The sequence below is a fragment of the Castor canadensis genome, chromosome 4 (genome assembly GCF_047511655.1).
Source record: "Castor canadensis chromosome 4, mCasCan1.hap1v2, whole genome shotgun sequence".
Lineage (NCBI taxonomy): Eukaryota > Metazoa > Chordata > Mammalia > Rodentia > Castoridae > Castor > Castor canadensis.
In genome coordinates this window covers 5,000,131-5,018,318 of record NC_133389.1, presented here as the reverse complement: position 1 = coordinate 5,018,318, position 18,188 = coordinate 5,000,131, and the positions used below count along the sequence as shown (strand labels likewise).

At 44.6% G+C, this 18,188-nt stretch overlaps 2 long non-coding RNA genes across 5 annotated transcripts in view; one reads left to right on the top strand and one right to left on the bottom strand.

Moving 5' to 3' along the window:
* Nucleotides 1-18,188, bottom strand: part of LOC141422444 (uncharacterized) — a 98,253-nt gene that overhangs the window by 21,137 nt on the left and 58,928 nt on the right. The gene's annotated exons all lie outside the window — the stretch shown is intronic.
* The window catches only part of LOC141422443 (uncharacterized), a 129,112-nt gene continuing 124,904 nt past the window's right edge, over nt 13,981-18,188 (top strand). For 2 of the 4 annotated variants that reach the window (XR_012446976.1, XR_012446977.1), the window contains exon 1: nt 13,985-14,477. This is a non-coding gene — a long non-coding RNA (uncharacterized lncRNA). Of the gene's footprint in view, nt 14,478-18,188 lie in introns of all 4 variants that reach the window. The other 2 variants (XR_012446975.1, XR_012446974.1) reach the window with 2 other exon arrangements.

The following is an 18,188-nucleotide window of genomic DNA, read 5'->3' as shown; positions in this document are numbered from 1 at the left end:
CCTGGCCACCACGATGCGAACAGGCCTCTTCTACCTCACACCCCCACCATGACTTACTTACATGCCACAGGACCAAAAGCATTGAGTCAACTGGCCATGAACGGAAACCTCCAACACTGTGACCCCAAATAAATCTTCCTCACATCAAGCTGGTTTTCTTAGTTATTTTGTCACAGTGATGGAGAGCTAACATAATTTGTGACATCCTGGCAGTTAGACACAGTGGCTGGCATTTGTGGAGGAGCCTGGAGGGACCCCAATCATTTTCATTGTCCTGTCAGCCTCTGTTCAGCTTATTTTGCTGACCACAGTTTATTTTGCTGACTGGCAGCATGGTGTCTTGGCTGAGGGACCTCAGAAGCCACAGCCTCACAGGTGACAGAAGCTCCCACAAACCTATCATGAGCTGCCACTCTGGCAGCAAGACCTACACCACCTTTCATGGCCTCCCATCCATCCAACTTGCCCATAGGCCCCAGAGTAATGTAAGTAAATGCCCATTTCTCTGACTTTCCAGGTCTTTTCATCCTTAGTCCTCCCCAGCTGGGCAAGTTCCAGGGCCCATATTTAACTCAATATTCCCTGTTGCCCAAAGGCCTTTTTCTTTGCTGGTGGAAGACTCCACTCCTGCCCCACTGAAAGTTATCTCTGAGTTGCTACTTGATTTCTCTTCCTTGACCAGGGCACTATGCATGGAATAATACCAACCACTATCAAATTGGCACCTCAACATCCACTTGTCCCTTTACAAGTGACAAGTGCTGTTATTATTTTTGAGAGGACTCCACAGTAAATGAGTCACTAAGTAGTGATGTCAGGGCTGGACCTGCCTCCCTTTCCCTGGTGCTTGTTTCTCCAGGGACACCGAGCTCAGCAGCGAGGACACCTGTAGAAGTTTGGTGGAGGTCTCTACCATGTGGCTCCCATATGCGCCCTCCCCAACCTTGCTCATTGAAGCTTCACTGGCACTTAGAGTAAGCAAATTCTCCCCAGGAAGCCAGCAAGCCAGAGCATGTTTTATAAGTAATTATCATTGAGTTCATCAGTGTTGCCCTATTTGCCTTTTACTGTTGGTATTGACTTTCAGATTCGCCCATCACAGAGCATCTGGGCACACACCCAAGGCAGGTGCGTGCTTAATTAAACTCTGAGCATCCCTACTCTCCATCTCACACATGTTTGTCCCTGGATAATAAATCAGGCAAATGTCAGGAGAGTCAGATGGCCCTGGAACCACATGCAGTAAAAGTAGCCAAACCCCAATTAGGCACAGCCAAATTTAGAAGTTCCCTGTGAGGGGAGACATGTTCCTTTAGTGTACCGTGACATTCTGGTACCACAGCAGGCAGGGCCCCACCTTGGCTCATGGAGGCACGTCTGCAGTGCTCTCAGAAGGAGCTGTAAATGCGGCCCTCCCTCCAGAGTGCAGGTGTCCATGCTTTAGAAGAATGGCTGGGTGGTAACCCCACTCCCACAGTGCTTCTGAGCTCGAGTCATTGCTTAAAGCAGGGGCAGACTGACACCCAGCTGGCACTCTGTCATTCTCCACATCCTCTAAGGGATGTACGACTATGTTCAGACCCAGAGCTCCTCGTCCACAGTGCCTAGGCTCATCCAGGTGCTGTGTGAGCACAATGACTGAGTCCATCAGTGAAACTTATGTAGGATGCCAATCCACCTCTTCCAAACATATAAATCTTCACAGGCTCAAACTTTGGGCTAAAGTAGTGACTCAGCTGGGGCCATGCCTCTCCCCCCAGGGGACACTGGGCCATGTTTGGAGGCACTTTCACTGTGACCAGATATGCCTAGCATTGAGTGGGAAGAAGCCTGGGAGGCTGCTGACCCTCCTGCAGTGCCCGAGACCATCCCCAATCAGAGCTATCAGCCCCAAATTTCAAGGGAACAGGTTGAGAAACCCTAGAAACTAGAGAGGTGCTACCAATGTTTGCTGTTCAGAAGACTTTTAAAAGATTAAAATGATTACAATTTATTATGAGTTGACTATTTTTACTTATACCTTCAAACCAATAGCTTATCAGCAGAGAGGGAATTTCCAATAATTTTAAGATGTTGAACCTGTATTTGTCATGCATCCTTTTTCATCTGCATCAGATTTTAAACTATTTTCTTAGATGTTTGAGCTCTAGGGTTTTATTTATTGCTGGGGCAGAGATGCAGCTCCAGACGGTGCCTGAGAGACAGAACATGCTTCTCCCCAGTCTCCTACTTTGAGGAAGCACATATGCACATGGAAAATGACGCAGTGTGAGAAGCAGTGACCCAACTGTCACTCTGAAGAAGTTAGATTAGTCAGAAGGACAACAGAGAAATACTGCAATACTTTGGGAACAGAGAAAGGGGACTTGGGGTAAGATTTTTGAGCCTATGAAGTGAATAAATACTGGCTGTTCTTGAAAAAGGAACAAGGAGAGGACTGTGATCAGTTCCTTGGGAAAGGAAGAAGCAGAACATGCTATCTCCATTTTTTAGACCTTCAATAATTCCTCAATGAATTCAGTAAATCCCCAGGAGATATACTCTCCCTTGCATCAGCTTCTTTTTTTAATTTGGTAACATTGAGGTTTTTGAACTACAAGTCTCATGCTTACTAGGCAAGTGGTATACCACTTAAGCCATGCCCCCAGCCCTTTTTGCTTTAGTTATTTTCACACAGGGACTCACATTTTTTGACCGACCAGGATCCTCCTGGAGCTTGATCCCTTCCACAGCTGGGCTTACAGGTGTGTACCACCCTGCCTGGCTCTTCTAGATACAGAAAGTGCTCTAGGTACAGAAGTCACAGTGAATTCACAATTGTACCATCCAGTTGTCCTTATTTTTCAAACATTATCTTGTTTATCTAGCGTTTTTAGCTGCTTGAAGCTTTTCATGTTTTTAATGATTTTGAATGTATTCGTTCTAATGCAAACATCTAATGCAGCAGTGTGCGATGTACAGTGAACATGATTCCTTCCCTCAATAAACTTATATTCTGACAAGAAACAGACATTAAATAAGTGATCATGCACAAATGCCTTATACACATATTAGCTGGGTAAGTACTGTAAAGAAAATAGTTCTCTGAGATTTCTGAAGGCTGCACCCTCCTGTCTGAAGAAGAATAAAATTCCAGGGCTGGGCATGACATCTCATACCTATAATTCCAGCTCTCTGGAAGGTGGGGATCCCAAGCACAGTGGTGCAAGGCTAACTGGAGCAAAAACTTAGAGACCCCTCTCAACATAGTAACTGGATATGATAATTCATGACTATAATCTCAGCTACATAGGAGGCATAAGTAAGAGAATCACAGCCCAAGGCTAACCCAGGCAAAAACACAAGATCCTACCTGAAAATAAGTAAAGCATGGGGCATGACTCAACTGGTAGACCACCTCCCTAGCAAGTGTAAGGTCCTGAATTCAAACTGTTGTACCAGCAAAAAAAAAAGAAGAAGAAACTCCTTGAAGAGATGCTATTTCAAATTGGACTTGAAAAATATGTACTTACTGGCATAAGGAGAGTAGGGTTACCATGCCAAGGAAACCAAGTGCCATCGTAGCCCAGGGAGGGGCTCAGCACATTTGAGAAGCCTCAAGAGCAAGTGTGACTCTGCCCCAGTGGGTGGATGGAACAGGAGCGCTCAGAGGAGAGGAGGGCGACCTGGATGGACCTCGGCCCTTACACTAAGGACTTCAAGCTGTATCAGGGTCAGAACAAGCCACCAACAGCCTGTGGGTGGGACAGACATACTGTCTGTTTGCAGCCCTTTCCTATAGGAGCTGTGTGTATGACGGACCAGTGGGACCAAGGTGGGTGGAGTAAGAGCAGCTACAAAGCCACTGCAGGGCTCAGCTTTAGGCCAGGGCAGTGGCAGCGTGTGGATGGACACCATCCCTTAGCGATGGTATGAGACATCCAGCTGTCTAGCCTGAGCACCTGAGAGGAGGAGGCCAGAGAGAACTCTCTGGGAGGGAGGGAAGAAGGAGCACCCAGTGTGGACCTGACAAGTGGGAGCCTATCTGTGGCACACCAGTTGGATCATCCTCTGGCCATGGTAGAACATGGCCTTAACCTCAGATCACAGCGTGGGCTAGGGCACTGTGAGCCCTGGCTCTGCACAGAGCTCTTTCCTGCTCTGTGAAGGTCCTTCCTCGGGCCCCTCATGGACCCGTCAGCCTCTAGTTTCTCCAGCTCTGCCCCCTGTGATGATTGATATCCAGAACTCCCTGCCCTGAGAGCTTTTTGTCCTAGCTGACCTCTCTCATGCTGGGTTAACCTCAACCTCACAGAATCGCCAGTCCTAACTCACTGCTGGATCAGTCCTAGCTCAAATCCATCTGTATCCTAATGTATCACTTGTAGTCCAGACCCACCAACTCCCTTGCAAGCTATCCAGTGCATATCCTCCAAGGTGCCCTGATGGGACCTCACACCTCACAGATCCACATCTGAGTGTGTTAGAAGAAAGAAGGAGGTGTGTCTAACCTCTGTGAATAGCAATTACCCTCCTCCCTGAGGGCAGCCACGACTCCGAGACCACTGCTTCACCTGAGCCCAGGCAGTTAGGAAGACATGTCCATCCGCTGTCAGAAACAGGCCCCTCTCCATCCTCTTTTCCCGTTTCCCTGGCCCAAGGCCCCTTCACAGAGTTACCACCCCACAGACTTTCTGACTTCAGTCCATTCAGTATGTTGTGCTAGGGGTATTATTTAGCAAGCAAAGTTGACCATGTCACCATCTGGCTACAACCTGGTTGTCCCTGTGTTAAAGGATATACACTGAGCCTGGCTCATGGAACCCTGCACAGCTTGGCCCTGTCCTGCTCTGTACAACTGTCTTCTCCCCATGCTACCACCTTTCAATTCACTGCAGTCCTTGCCCTTCTGTGTACACAATGAATCAGAGCGTTGTGCCTTCATACCTGCTTCTTCCTCACCTGGCTGCTCCCTGTTCAAAGGCCACATCTCCTGGGAGCCCCCCGCCTCCTCTAGGTGAGCTGGGAGGTTACAACTTAAATCATGAATTCTGAAGCCAAGGCTTGAGCCTCAGTTGAGTTCGTGTGCTCTGGATCCTAGCCAGCCATTAGAGCCACCCAGGAATAAACACACCCCTGCCTGGGCATCAGCCTAGAGATTCCAGCTCACTTGGTGGGTCAGGGCTTAGCTCTGATAGGACCTTGACTCTCCCCAGGCAATGATAAAGTTCTACTGGAGCCGAGAGCCAGTGTGAGAAGCAGATATTGTCACACTGAAGAATCTGGAAGATGTGAGTAGCAGAGGAAGCAGGAAGTTGCTCCTACACTAGCACCCTCAGTGGAGGCTAATGCACCTCCGCAAGTAACTTCACAGTGCCAAAAGCAGGACAGCCCGAGCTCCAGTGTGGTGCCTGATGGGCTGGATTCTGCCTAGATATGCTAAAACCAGATGGAGAATTTGGAGACGGGATTCTGTGCTAGCAAAGGAATGGGAAAAGCCACTTTTATTCTCCTTACACTTAACCCCATCACCAAGGATCCACACACAAAGGCATACTGTGTGTTTTAGCATGCTCCACACCCAAAACACAAGAGGAAATGACATCCTTCATGTGCCTACTCCTAGTCCTCCATGTACTTTGGTGGCATGAAAGTATCTGAAGGTGAGTCTGCTGCTAAGAGAGTGAAGGGATGTGTCAATCCAGAGAGTCATTCACATCCAAGGCTGTCCACAGGCTCCCCAGCTGTCTATTCCACCTGCCCTCTGCTCTAAGTGTCCTCATTTGTCCCTCTCTCGGGAATGTATTCCTACTGATTCTCTCTGCCTGTGTGTCTGAGTAAACACCACTGACTGTGGGTGGTAAGCAGGAATTCCCGCCTTACTACAATGGAAGCAGTCCAGGGTCAGCTCAGCCTTCGCATACAGGACCTTGGACTCCAGCCAGAGCCACCCTGCTTTGGCCTAACCATCCCATCCACAGAGAAACAAGCCATGGAGACATTTGCAATCCTCACCCAAGGGAAACGGGCATGTGAGCAGAGGCTGACATTTGGGAAAGAACAAAATAGCACAACATGTAGGAAGTTGTGATCAAAGGATTATTTAATCCTCTCCCAAAGGCTGGCAGGGCTCCAGGAGCGGTAGGCAGAAGACCAGTTTAGAAAAGTGAAAACTAATCTGAATAATGATGAGAGCGCTTGTGTCAGGAACAGGCCCAGTAGACTCATTTATAGCTTCCTGTGAAAATGAACATAATGCATAAAGAGAGATCAGATTGGATTTCTCTCCCCGCGCTGCAGCACAGAGGCTCACATTTATGCCCCATGCAGTTCGATAAACAATTACATAACCAAAGCAAACTATGTCTTTACTTCAAAGCCATACAGAAGACATTTAATCCAATTCTATATGTCAGATTCCTTTTAAACTAGTTGCAGGTTGCATGGTCTGCTCACAGATCTTATTCGTTTGAGTCCTGAAATAACACTGCATCTGATATCAGATTCCAAAAGAGATATTCTTTTGTCAAAAGCAAAAACTAATAAGTGGCCGTAACATTTTCTCCCAAGTAATGAAACCCTGACAACTGTGGTCATGTGTCCTTGAAGGAGGAAAGCTGTGCCTTTGTAGCCAGGCCACCTCACCTCTTGCGGAAGCACACTTCATTCAGCCCTTGACTGACCCAACCCCAGGGAAAGGTTGCTTTTGGATCTGGCCACTGTTTGGACAGAAGGTGGAGAGCTGTCCTTATAATTTACAAGTGGGCAGGCAGGCTGGTGCTTAAAGCACTCCAGGGTTGGACAAGCGAGGGTCCCAGTTAACCTGCCTCATCCCGTTGTTACAGGGCAGGTTGAGTAGTGTGAACTCACACAATCTCACTGGCTTCTAGCTTTTGAAGGAATTCTCTCCTCCCCTTCTTTACTGCTTCAGAACAAAATATTGTTTTAAAACTAAAATAGCTTACTTGTTTTAGAACCCCCATAATAAACTGACAGATGCTATGTAAATAAAATACACAGAAATTATTTGTGACCAAAAAAAAAAAAGATTCGAAAATCATCAAACTGAAAAATAAGAGCATCCTAGGATAAAGGTTTCCAGATCTGGACATCAGCCCACAAGTCAGTTTCCTGGGAGGTGAAACTGTGCTCCCGGGGTGAGGGGCACCTTCCTCCTGATGATTCCCGAGGCTCACTCCGCAGCAGGCAATGTCCTAAATTCTTCTCACGCTCAGCTCACTTGTGCCTCATAACACACCACAGTTGGGAACTCTTACCAGCCCCACTTTGTGTAAGAAGCCGAGGCACAGGGAGGTTGCTTATTCTAGTTAAGATCACACAGCTAGTGAATGTCAGAACCAGAAGAGAATCCAGGCAGTCTGAAGTCAAGACCCACATATAAGCATCAGCATTAATTGGTACCACCTAGACTCAAAGGCAATACTAAGCAACTTACAAACATCTTCCTGTGATCTGCACTTGCTGCAACCTCTGATGGGGGAACACCTACTCCACTTCACAGAAGAGGGAATGTGGCTCATGGGGGAGCAGGCAATGCTGGCTCCAACACTCAGGCGTTTACAGAATCAGGCAGAGCTCTAGGCAACGCTTCTTGCAGGGCTTTGCAAACTCAGCAGTGCCAAAGGTGACTATTGCTACTGCACACAGACACTTCAAGGTCAACCACTCGATCTGACAGCCATTCTCTGCCCTCCTCAACTCTGAAAGTTTACTCTCCTTCAGAATGCACTCCACTTCCACATTCTCAGGATGGACACACACAGGAGGAAGTATATACCATACACGCACATGCAAACACACTTGGGCCCACACACATGTGCACAGACGCACAGGACACACTCAGCCCAATCATTTCCCACTTTAGAAATCTCACTTACCTTTCATAAGAGGAGAAAATAAAAATCGGTCTTTATAATCACTCCTGAGGAGTTCGGGTACCACCAGGGAGAACTCCCCTTCCTTCTCAACAAACTCTCTTGAGCTTGTTAACCAAGTTTGTGAACAGGAGATAGAGAGAGATGGTTTCATTTTCCACGTTAAAGAGTGATAAATTCTAAAATTCATGAGAAGACCAAGGAAAAGAGAAGGGACAGTAGGAATGATTAGGGAACGGGTTGCTATGGTGAGAGCTCTCCCAACAACCTCTCAAATTTGAAATTAACCCAATTACAAACCCAGATGTTTTGCTGGAAGCATGGCTCCAGTAGTAGAGTGCTTCACTAGCAAGCTCAAGACCCAGAGTTCAAACCCTAGTACTGTCAAAAACATTAAAAGTCTAAATGTTCCATTTGGATTGATTTTATTTTTTTGTGGGTGGAGGCTATGGTCGGTCTGGGGCCTATCTCAATGAAGCATTGGTCAAAAGTCACCCTTTAAAAGCATCAGGAAGCTGAGATCATGGCAAGTTGAGGCTCCTGGACCCTCACACATGTCCTGGGGAAGGTTTGGACCCCATGATGCACTGTGGAATCAGTGAGCCAATGTTTGAGCCAAAGTTAACTGGAGATGCATGGAAAAGGAGGGTCCTGTAGCTTCTCAATTGCGTTTGTACGGAGAACACACTTGCCACACTTAGAATGTGAGACTATGGAAAAAAGTCACAGGAGCTCAGACAGATGGAGTAATGGCAGCAGGTTTCCAATGATGGAAGTCTGTCCTGTGCTCACTGCCCAGGGAAGGAGTGGAGGAAGAGCTACAGAATGCATATTTTCTACAACTCTGCCTACCTTTCCAGAAGCCTAGAATTATTCTTCCTCATAAGTTGATCCCCAACAAAACATTCAACAGGTGTTAGGTATTAAATTCATCTTTAAGTAAACAAAGATAGGCAGGAAAACTTATCAAGCCATGAGAAAAGCTTACCCAGATAAACTATCCATTGAGGATTGTACAGACCATAGAGATTGATGGAGCCATTTTGAGGTAGACTATCCCAGAGTGGGAAGTGTCTTTGCTTTTACCTTATCCAGAGAAGGGCCGACTCTACTGGCCGACTCTTTTCCCTCCCTCCAAAAAGCCTAGCTCCAGCTCTTCATGCACAGAGGAACACAGGACAACTTAGATTTACCAACAAGCCCATGCGGGTCCCTCTCTGAGTGAAAATCTAGATTTACACACCTTCACCATTTGGCCCATCTACCCTCCGTGTGATTTCCCACTGCTCCATTCCACCCCACCAAGCTCCTCCACAGAACCCTTATAACCACTCTTTTTTTTCTTCCTTTAATGTCTTTCTCTGCTTCTTTCCTGCCAAATTCGATTTTATCCTTCCAAATCCAGATGTTGGCTGCTCTGTGAGAATTTCCTCTCCTACACTTCTTCAGAGGAACTCACTTACTAGACATTCATAATGATTTGATAAGCTTCTATTAAACGCCCCACCTGCACATCTGTTTGTGCAGATAGGTGTGTACAGTGTTTAGAACAGCAAGCACTTGACAATGGGATGATGTGACTGTTTCTGTCGTCACCCTTCCCTGGCATGTTAGAAGTCCTCCTTCCCCCAAGTTCATGCTCACTCACAGAGGAAACTTGTGAACACTGAGGAGACTCAGCCCTTCAAATGGAAGGGAGATTGATGCCAATGTTTCTTCAAACGAGTACAGGCCGTGGGTTTATTTTCTTCCTGGGAAGATGAGAAATGGAAGACAGAGCCATTTAAAAGATTCAGTTCTATTGAGCATCATTCTTTGGTGCTTGGCCCTGAAAGAAGCCAACCTGAGAACAGGGACATTTGAGTACTGTATTAATCCGAACTTCCATGCTGTGACAAAATCCTGAGAAAGCATCACAAAGGAGGAGTTGTTTATTTTGGCTCACTATTTCAGAGATTTCAATTCACAGTCCTTATCTCCATTGATTCTGGGCCCATAATGAGGAAGAATCACACAACAGCAGAAGTAAGTGGTGGAGACTACTCACTTCATGGCAGACAGGAAGCAGGAAGTGGAAAGAAACTGCAATGAGCTATAACCTTCAAAGACATGCCCCCCAGTGACCTCCTTCCTCCAACTATGCCCCACCTTCCAAAGTTTCCAACACCTCTCAAAGTAGTGCCACTAGCTAGGAGCCCAGCATTCGACACATGAGCCTGTGGAGGATATTTCATATTCAAACCATAACATTCTGCTCCAGGGGCCAAAGACTCGTGGACATCTCATAATCAAAAATAAATTTTGTCTTTCTCCTGGAGTCCCCAGAGTCTTAATAGTTCCAATGATGTTAAAAAGTCTAAGTTTAAAGTCTTCTCTCATGTGCAAGGTCAACTCTGAGCTGTGAGACCATGTAGAATCACAAACAAGTTACATACTTCTAAGATACAATGGCACGAATAAAAATTCCATTCCAAAAGGGAAGAATTTTGGCATGGAAAGAAGAAATGAGACCAAAGCAAGATAAAACACAGTAGGGCAAATATTAAGTCCTGTAGCTCCTCGTCCAGCAGATAGTGGTGAGATGTGGGATCTTGACACATAGGACTTGATACTGCAGCCCACATGGCTTCTCTCTTGGACTGGCTCTGCTTGCTGCCTGTAACTTTCTTTAGTAGATGTTTCATGTTCTTGGTTTCTCTACCTTCCTTGAATCTCCATTATGGCTTAGGTTTCACCATTATAGCTTCAGGCATCATCCTTTCAGGCCTGACTGAAAGGACTCCATCCTTGTCACACATAGCCTTGCCTTCTAGTCTTTCCTTTGAAATATGGGTGGAAGCCTCCACAACCTGTAACTTGCATTTTGCATGCCTGGAAAAATAACACCATATGGATCACACCAAGGTCTGCTGTCACCTCAAGTGATAGCTGAGTTTCCTTGAACCATGGCTGCCATGGGCTCTGACTACCTGAGCAGCCAAGCACAATGACAGGAATCCTGGGGAAACAACTTCCTTTGGTAATCTGTGCAAGCAGAGCTCCTTGGAGGTGCTCTCTGCTCAAGAGAAAGTCTTTCAAATAAGTTTAATCTTTCACACCCTTGAGCCAATTTCTAAGATGTCCTCTGGGCGTCTCTCCTATTTTCCCAATGCAAAGTACATGACCTCCTGCTTGTTAAGCAGGCACTCTTACTGCTTGAGCCACTCCACCATCCCTTTTTTGAGACGGGTATTTTCGAGATAGGATCTCCAGAATTATTTGCGAACCACAATCCTCCCAATCTCTGCCTCTTGCTAGGATTGGCAGGCATTGAGCCACCAGCACCCAGCTACTTGGTTTCTTTTTAATGGCTATAATCTCTTCAAAAAGTTTGCCTTCTTAAATACTAACTTTACATGGACTTTTCTGACTGAGCTGAAAGTTTTTCAAATCTTTCTACTCACTAGTAGACTAGTAGAAAGCTCCAGTCTCTCACTGTAAACCTGGCTAAAAGCAGCCAACAATTCACCATGCCACAGACTGAACGATGAACTTCAATGAAATTTTCTCCACCAAATTAATTAATCTATAACCTTTAAACTCAATCTCCCACAGAGTCTCAGAATATGAACAAAATTTAGTCAATTTATTTGCCAAATGAAACACAAATGTCCTCCTGTCTCATCCAAATGGAGTCCTCTGTTCCCATCTGAAACTTCATGGGCACAGTCTCTACCAACTGCAACTTTACTGACTTCCTTATGAATGCCAATCAGAATCACCCATTAAGCTTTGCTTACAGCTTTCTAGGGCTTCTCTAGCACAAATCTCAAACTCAAATTCTTCCCATAAACCATCCCTAGAGGCTTAAGAACCACAAGGTTTAGTCACAGCAACAACTCCACTTTTCTGGTACCAATTCTCTGTATTTTTTATACCTTTTGTGCTGTGACAAAATACCTGAGAAAAACAACTTAAAGGGAGGACTTATTTATTGTGACTCTATGTTTCAGAGATTTCAGTCCACAGTCCTTGGCTCCATTGATTCTGGGCTGGTGGTAAGACAGAGCATCATGGCAGCAGAAGCTTGTGATAGAGGCTACTCACCTCAGAGCATACAAGAAGCAGGAAAAGGAAGGGACCTGGAACAAGGTATAACCTTCAAAGACACACCCCCATCAACCTACTTCCTCCAGCTGTGCTCTACCTGCTAAAGTTTCCACTACCTCCCACAGTAGAACCAGCAGCTGGAGACCCAGCATTCAACACATGAGTCTATGGGGGACAGTTCAAGAAATATCATGACAAGTACAAACCTCATACCACACAATGATTTTCTACTCAACACCAGTCTGTGTCCCAGAAGCACGTAATCTATCCTATGCTGTGTACCAAGAAGGTACTAAGTTTGGAGATGCAAATGTGAACAAAATGACATTTCTGGAAAGCTTACTCTAGTTAAGAGGAAGATGTTAATATTAAATATCATAAGAAAAGTACTCAGAGCACTGTGAAAGTCAGTGTCCTACTGTATGCTGAGCGGTTAGAAAAGGTTCCTGGGGGATGGTGTATGAGAAAAGACATGGCAGTTGAAAGAAGTTAGCCAGGGTGAGAAGGGAAAAGTTTTTCTCTGAGGAAGTGGTGATTAGCACATGTCCTAAAGCCCAGGGAGTTTTATCCATGATGCCTGGGGACAAAGACTACAGTGGAGAAGCAAGCAAAGAGAATGTGGGCTATGTTGAGGATTTTCCCCCTATCCTAAGAGCAATGAGAAGTGATCAAAAAGTTTTAAGCAAAGTTGTGAGTGTTCGCCTTCACATATTGGAAGAGATGGAGAAGAAAATTGCTTTTGTGGCCCAGTGGGGAACTGAAGACTAATTTGGAGAGAGATGCTATATAATTGTTATCTTTAAGCAAAAACCAAAGAATGTTGAATGGGACTTAACTTTGGTTGAAAATTACCTAATGAAAGAAAAACAGCCAGGGCTTTCCTGTCACCTTCATCATTCACTTTGGTGCTTCAAACATGAGTTTCTTGTATTATGTGAAGGTCAGTGTCACATGGGAGGTGTCCAAGCAACTGGAGGCCACCTATCGCCTATGATAGGCTGCATCATGTCCAATTTAGTTTAAGTGCCACAATGGGATCATTTTTCTTTTAGAAGCTTCTTGTTTCAGTTATTGTACTCACATATATCACCATTTGCTTACTTAGGAGGCTATCTCTGTCTACTAGAATGTCATAGATTATTGCTTACTGCATTTTTATTAATAAGCACTCACTATAACTATTATTTCTTTCTTTACTCAAGGACATTTAATTGACACACATCAATGTTTGATTTATTTCCTACCACTGGCATTTGATCAACTGTGGATTAAAACCACCTATTTATTTGACTTTTCTACCGCTCACCTGGGAAAAGAATGAAGGTTAGACAACTAGAAGGAAAAAATCTTCCATGCAGCATTATGATTTCCATTTTCTGCCATTTTTCTCACCCTCCCTTCATTCATCACTCATTTTGTCCTTTAAGACACCCATATTCTTTGACTCCAACAGAGAAATAATGTCATAAACTTTCATCTGTTTTCTTAGAGCTTCCTCCCAATACATCTACTTTGAAATCATTCGCCACCAAGTAACTCCTCCACAGACATTTCCAGAACAAATGAATACACACAGCCTTTTCTTTTGCCCAGACAGAACACAGATCCCTAAATAGAAGTAAGAAAATATATTCACTAAGGAACATCAAAGCCAGGATTCATAACATGTACTGTAAACTGGTCACTAAATTGAGAAGTAATTTTACCATAAACAGAAATGATGAATATCTTTTCCAAATGGAAAGCCCCTGTCAGAAAAGCTATAAAAATCACATTACTATTGTTACATATTCATGTGACTAGAGATGCATCAATAAATAGACATGCAAGAGGCCATATATTCTGTTCATATGGAGACCATATGTCTCAGGTTTTCTGGGAAAGAAATATTATGTCCTGTGTACCCATATGTACAGTCATCCTTACTGGACCATGTGTCCCAAATTTTGGCTGAGAAAATATGGCCACTATAGCTTACATAAACAGTTACTGCAAAGCTCAAGCAATGTACCTTGTGTCTACTGTGGGTGTAGCAGGGGGCTGTTGAAAGAGAAGGTGCAGCTCTGAGGTGCAGAGATTAGAATCTCATAATTATCACATGATACAGAAGAGCAAACAGTAATTTTTAAACTTTTCCAAGATAGCAGTGCAGAAAAGAAACAATTAAAAGCATTCACAGTCATCTTAGAGGAAAAAATGTTTTGTAGCAAGCATTTTCAAATACATTTGCATTGGCGTAAACTCTCACCCTGGCATTTTGGAATTGCCAATTAAGGAACAGAAATAGTTAGAGCAGTATAAATGAAGTTAATGAAGACCTTAAAGGCTGAGCACTGAGTAAGTGCAGACACAGGCAGCACAGTCACTCGGGCAAGCTCAGCGCACAGAGCAGCAGTTCCGATGATCTGTGCAAGTGGTCAGGAGTGACCTCAGTCAAATGGACAAGAACAAGGATGGAATTTTCCTTCGTACACCCAAGAAGAAAGACCTGCCTGTTCACACTCAGATCGTGCTGTAAGTGTCTATGATTTATTTGATAGCATGTGTGTTTATGTTTTAATTAACCATTTGGCCTAGTATAGATAATGCATTTAAGTTAATACCTTTGTAAGTAGTCACAGTTAAGAGTTCATCTTCTGAATCACGTTCCCTAATGTGAAGACTAAGCTTTACCAGCCACAAAGTATAACTTGAACACCTTAAGGTTTGGCTTCCTCACCTGAAAAAAAAAAGGAGAATACTTATAGTAGTTGTATGTGTAGTAAAAATTCTAACCTGACCCAAAGAGCAGTTAAGTCTTTGCCTTCACTCCTGGAAGGTGACCTCTAATTCCTTGGAAATCCTGACTGATAAGCATGTCTTTGATTACCCGAATACAATAGGCCACACTAAGCAGTTGGCCAATGTGACTGAAGGAGAGGGCTTAGAGTAACAGCTCAGCCTCAGGCAGGCTGGGGACTGGTCAGTCATGTTTATGTGACTGAGCCCCGATCAGAACTCTGGACAGCAAGACAGACTAGGGTAGATTTCCTCATTGGCAAATCTCTGCGTGCTTCTGGGAGGACAAAGTAATGTACTGGAGTCCACACGGGGAGCTCCCGAGACTCTGTCCCTCATGCCTCCTCCCTGGCCCTTTTAACACTTTTGTTTCAATGAACCATAGCTGTGAAGGTAACAGCTATCAGTACGCTTGTGGGTCCTTCTAGAAAATCACAGAAACTGCGGGTGGCCTTGAGGACTGGAAAATCTGCAGTCAGTGTCAGGGTGAGCAAGGTATTGGGAACTGTTCCCTAACTACCTCTTTCATCTGTTGTGGGTGTTATAAAATTTGAATTTCACTACGTGCTACCCAGTGAGTGCTTCGCATGCATTGCTGTTGCTGCTGCTGCAACTGCTGAAGTCCTGAACTGGGAAAGGTATGAGCGTTGTTTAGGACAGTTGTCTCAGAGGGAGGAGGCCCAAGCAGCATGCCAGAGCACAATTCCCTCTAGACCACAGAGCCCCTCACGGGCACTGCAAAGAAGGCCTCGGTGTATCCCCACTTATTTGTAAACAGGAACCACCCCGATTTTTTAGAACCTGGCATTTCTCAAAAGATTTCCCTTGAAGAAAATATCCCATGAGTAAGAATTACCATTAAAATAACTTCTCCCAAGCTATTGTTCCATAGACTCCTCGCTGAACAGGACCTGCTTAAGTTTGCACAACTGACTTCCATGTTAAGTTTTTGATACATATAAATAGGTACACTTATAACTAAGGATGCATTTAATAAGCTGCCAGATATGGTTGTATTTTCCATAAGCTTACACTACTTTGCACAAAAACAAATCAACCCCTCTCAGAGAGCCTAGCTCCCAGTACAAATACTGGTGCTGCAGGTGGAAAGAGAGCCCAGAGATAAGTCAATCATCTGAATTGGTTAATGGTTCACTAGGCCTGTCTCTCCCACCAATTCCCTGTGGGAGAAGGAAAAGGGTTTTAATGTGAAAGCAAATGAAGTGAAATGTAGCTATTAAATCTGCTGAATAAATAAGACTAGGACATTACAACCCAAATAAAAAACATTCCTTTTCATTATGTGGAATGTGGCACTGATTTCCTACACACACACACACACACACACACACACACATGCACACACACACATACCATGAGATACCACTTGTCATAGGAGTTCTGACTTCTTGCCTTGTTGATGGCTGATGTCAGGAAACATGAGGTGGGGAGTCACCTATGGATCTTTCTGGACAATTCTTGCTGCTGAATTCAGGATGTTCTATAAAAACCTCTCTGAACTTAGTTATCCTAGATACCCTTTAGACAGAACTCACAGGCAGCTCACCAGACAGGGCATTTTTCAAGTGACATGAGAAAAGGACATGATACAGAAGGAAAGTCGCAACTGTCCAGATTTTTAGCTACATCAAAGGAAATGCTACTGATGGGATCTGTGTATTTAACAAGTGACAGCCTGCATAATTTAGTCTAGACTTTGAACAGTTGCAGATAGAAAGACCCGTAAATTCTGTGAGAAGAATAGCAGGCACAAGTTATGTGCAATAACTAACTCCGCAGCCAAAGATGTCACCTGTACATCATTCTACAGGGAGGCAGCATGCATGGGAGTCCAGCTCCTTGTCAAAATCCTACATATGATCTTTCAGGCCCTGCCCTTAGCCTTGACTATGGACAATGGCAAAGATTTTATCTGGCAAACCTCACAAGTGAAGTTCCTTTAATCATAACAAGCTTTGGGCACAGCCCGCACAGTATTTTCCCTATATTTAAAAAGGCATTTTAATCCTTCCCAGAGGAATACAAATTTGAATGAAATATATTCATTTCATAAACACATTAGCAGTAAAACCTTCCCACCAGAGTCCTCTACTCCAGCCCAGAGGTTGTACCTTCAAGCAGGAGGTCATGGTCCATCCACTGTCAACCTGAAAATGTCTGCTTGAGAAAAGCTGGGTGTTCGTGCTCACCAGGGCCTGAACGCAGGCCTATGTGGTAACTAGGCCTTCTCTACCTTCCAGATTCACTGTGTCTACACAGAGCTGCAGTGAGGACTCAGGTGCCTCTGGCCAGTTACGCTCTTACACATACCTGTCTTCTTAACCCAGGCATTTCTGGGGACAGATCCCTTCAGGGGAGAGAGGAAGGGAAAATTTGAGAACACTTTCTCCACTCTGACTCAGTGCTCCTTAATTCTCTAGCTCTAACCCTTGCTACCCTCACCCCTCCTCCTGGTCCCAAGTCCATCAACCTAGCAGAGCAATTTGTTCAGGGCTCCCTCTGCAATTAGAGACCCCATGTCTCTAACCCATCAGGCCCTCAACTCATGTGTTTTATGGGAAACATGGAAGAGGAGAGAAGCAATTCAACCTCTTGCTGTGTCCATTGCAGTAAGTGATTAAAGGCTTCTTGGTTTTCTCAGTAGCTCTAGGGCCTGGCAGCAAGCTCTCTCCAGCTCAGCTTAGCCTCTGACAAGCCAGGGTGTAGCATTAGAGATTTGAGGAAGTTCTGCAGTAAAGAAATGTATTTAGCTAACAAACCTACTTGGCCATGGGCAACCTTTGTTACATGACATTTACCAACAATGTTCTTTGGGACATATAGCATTTTTAATATAAACTCTGGCCCATAAATTGTTTCATGCCATTATAGGTCACATAGAGAATTTGGGGACAATGAATGGAAACTTTCCAACACATCTCTAGCCATGCATTTTATAAGCAATTTAATATGAAAGGGTGTGTTTCTATCACCAGTACTACATCGAAGTGAATACCCTCTAGTAGCAGTTGACTGCTACTGAACTGTCACAAAGGATGGATAGTACTTATTCACAAATGCTTGAGTGGTTTGCATAAAGTCAAGTCCTGAATCAAAGACTACCTTCAGATTCTGGAGTAGAGCTAACTAGTTTCAGGTAGAGTAACTCAAGTACAACTGGTGATCACATTGTATCAACCAGATAGCTTCCCTTTTCCTGAATGCAGGTGGTGGATGTGCCAGCTCCTTTGAATTGATAATGAGGCTCTGGGAGGGGACCACAGCAAGCATCAATATGCATGGCACCTTGGAACTCAGTTCAACGCCTACCTGTTTATATGGCCTCATACTCATTCTTGTGCTAGGTGGTAGAAGAATTTTAAGTATAAGTCACAGGACCTGTCACCAAAGAGTGTAAAGTCCTAGGGAGATGCAAAGCATCCACAC